Source organism: Suncus etruscus, chromosome 16 (genome assembly GCF_024139225.1).
Source record: "Suncus etruscus isolate mSunEtr1 chromosome 16, mSunEtr1.pri.cur, whole genome shotgun sequence".
In the NCBI taxonomy this organism is placed as follows: Eukaryota; Metazoa; Chordata; class Mammalia; order Eulipotyphla; family Soricidae; genus Suncus; species Suncus etruscus.
In genome coordinates, this window is record NC_064863.1 from 68,950,268 (window position 1) to 68,953,106 (window position 2,839).

The window sequence follows — 2,839 nt, forward strand, 5'->3', positions numbered from 1 at the left end:
GGTAAAGAGAAAATGGAAGATTCTTGAAGATTTCCAAGGAAATGTAAGAAAAGCAAATTATGGGCAGCATATCCTTGTGCCTTGGGTGCAGAGTTTACTGGGCATATATCGCACTTTCGTTATTTATAAGCATTTGGATCTCAGATTCTTCTCCAGACGAGAACATGGCTGATTTCAGCTTGAAGACAACCAAAATCCTAAATCAAATACCTTAATTACCCTTCTATAATAGACAGCTTGTTTGAATTAGGAAGTAATAATTATCTCTGTATTTTGTATGGTTAGATATGTGTGGAAGATCTGAGATTTGTTTGACTCTTTTGTGTGGGGGGGGTGGTAATCAGATAATAAGTGGTGATGTAGGGACATTTTTAGTTGAGGAATCACAACACTACAAAGAACACAGGTCAAGTCTTAACACATAAAACATTCTCTTGCTTAAAGCAATGTTATAAAAAGGATCAAATAAGATTAAATAGGTTCATACTTTCTTTTCTACTCATAAGAACAGAAAAATATGATGGAAAGGGAACTTAACAGGTAATTTGTTTTAAAAAAAGGTCACACAATTTTTTCCTTTGGTATAGTAATGGTAATAGTTATAATAGATTCCACTCTGTGTGTGTGTATGTGTGTGTTTTATTTTTTTGAACTGGCATTGTAGTTCAAAGTTTGGTTCTGTGTGTTAGTTTGGTTTGGTTGGTTGATTTTTAATATCTGCTTCTGCCATCCCCTCTATTAGACAAGCTTCGTTCACAGGCATCACATCTAAGGGCTCCACAGCTTAAACTGCTTTAGAAATCGCTCAGAGGAAGTTACTCCTTTTCATCAAAGGGGCAACCCTTGGTCTTGTCTGCCAACTCGATGGTGCTCCCTTGAGTAGAGATCACTTCGGCTGCTTGAGTAACTGTCTCGGCTTCCACCACATGCATCTAGTGAGCTACTGTACACACCATAGCGACTGTTTCCATCATGTAATGGTGAGTGAAACACTAAGAGAGTTGTAATAACTCTCATAGGAGTCTTGATACTAGCTGCCTCTCAGGTAGTCCGAATAGTCTCGTTCTCGACGATACTCAATTGCTTTAACTTCTGTACAGAGAGTCGTTGCAGGAATTCGAGTCCCCATAATCCTAGTAGGTGTCAACCCGAGTGGTGGTGGCACATAATCTCTTGTGTACCGAGAGCTCGAGTAATCTCGGCTGGCATATCTGTCTTTCATTGAATAGCCATCATCCTGTGGGGTTAAATAAACATCCCTGCCAGGAAGGATGGGTTCTCCTTTTAACTATGGGGGCCCCCATAGATGCCTCTTCCTCGGGACAGGAGTACCTCCTCTCATTCCACTGCTATTGCAAATTGGTCCTAAGGGAGGAGACCTTTTGGGAGGTGGACCTCCTTTTTATCATGGTAGTCCTCGCTTCACTGGAAGTGGCCCTCTAGAAGAACTCATATTAAAATTCATACAAGAGCCACCACCATTCATGTGCCCTAAGTGTGAGGAAGGCTGCCTATTCCTTCACTGCTACCTCTTTCCCACCAAAAGCCTGGAGGGTAAGGATGCTTCTTGAAAGTGGCCCACCTCCCCCACTTTCAAACAATGGCTTGGTTGCTTGTTCTGCCTTGATGACTTTCCCATCTAAGGACTTCCCATTCATGTCTCTGGCTGCATCCTTGGTATCTGCAGGGCTTTCAAAGGTGACAAAAGCAAAACCTCTTTGATTTGTTAGTTTCATGGCCTTTCATCATCAGAACTTGCACTATTCGTTCTTATTTGCCAAATACAGCTTCTGGGCTTTCTCACTTGTTTCTGTGTTCAGCCCACCGATACAAAGTTTTGCAGGGCTATCGGTTTCAATCATTTTACCCCTTGGACAAATAAATCGGGAAAGTGTGATGCTGATTTGAGCTGGTCTCAAGAGACCTATGGGGCTGTTGAACCACCCTGCATGAGGGCAAGCTGCCTGCTCCAGAACCCAGAAAAGGGAAGCCACAGCCAGCATTATTATCCAAAAAAGAAACAAGTGGGAAAAAAGAAAAAAACAAAACAACAAAAAAAGAAACAAGTTGAAGAAGATAAACAGATGAAAATGTATTAATCTGAGAAGCTTCTGCACCTCAAAGGAAATAGTGCCCAGGGAACAAGAGCCACTCACTGAGTGGGAGAAACTATTCACCTAATACCCATCAGATAAGGGGCTAATATCCAAAATATACAAGGTACTGACATAACTTTACAAGAAAAAAAAATCTAATCCCATCAAAAAATGGGGAGAAGAAATGAACACTTTGACAAAAAAAAAGAAAGAAATGGCCAAAAGGCACATGAAAAAATGCTCCACAACACTAATCATCAGGGAAATGCAAATCAAAACAACCATGAAGTTCCATCTCAACCACAGAGATAGGCACACATCACAAAGAATGAGAACAAGCAGTGCTGGGGGAATGTGGAGAGAAAGGAACTCTTATCCACTGCTGGTGGGAATGCCGTCTAGTCCACCCTTTATGGAAAGTGATATGGAGATTTCCTCAGCAAACTGGAAATTGAGCTCCCATATGATCCAGCACTTAGGGACATACCCTAGGAACACAAACATTCAAAACAAAAATCCCTTCCTCACACCTATATTCATTGCAGCTTTATTTACAATAGCCAGACTCTGGAAACAACCAAGATGCCCTTCAACAGATGAATGACTAAAGAAACTGGTACATATACACAATGGAATATTATGCAGCCTTCAGGAGATAAAGTCATGAAACTTTCCTATACATAGATGTACATGAAATTTATTATGATGGGTAAAATAAATCAGAGGGGGAGAAATAGACGCAG

General features: G+C 40.9%; 1 pseudogene; it reads right to left on the reverse strand.

Annotated features, from left to right (window-relative positions):
• Positions 1–828: 828 nt before the first annotated feature.
• Positions 829–1,862, reverse strand: LOC126032198 (RNA-binding motif protein, X chromosome-like; annotated as a pseudogene).
• Positions 1,863–2,839: the final 977 nt, after the last annotated feature.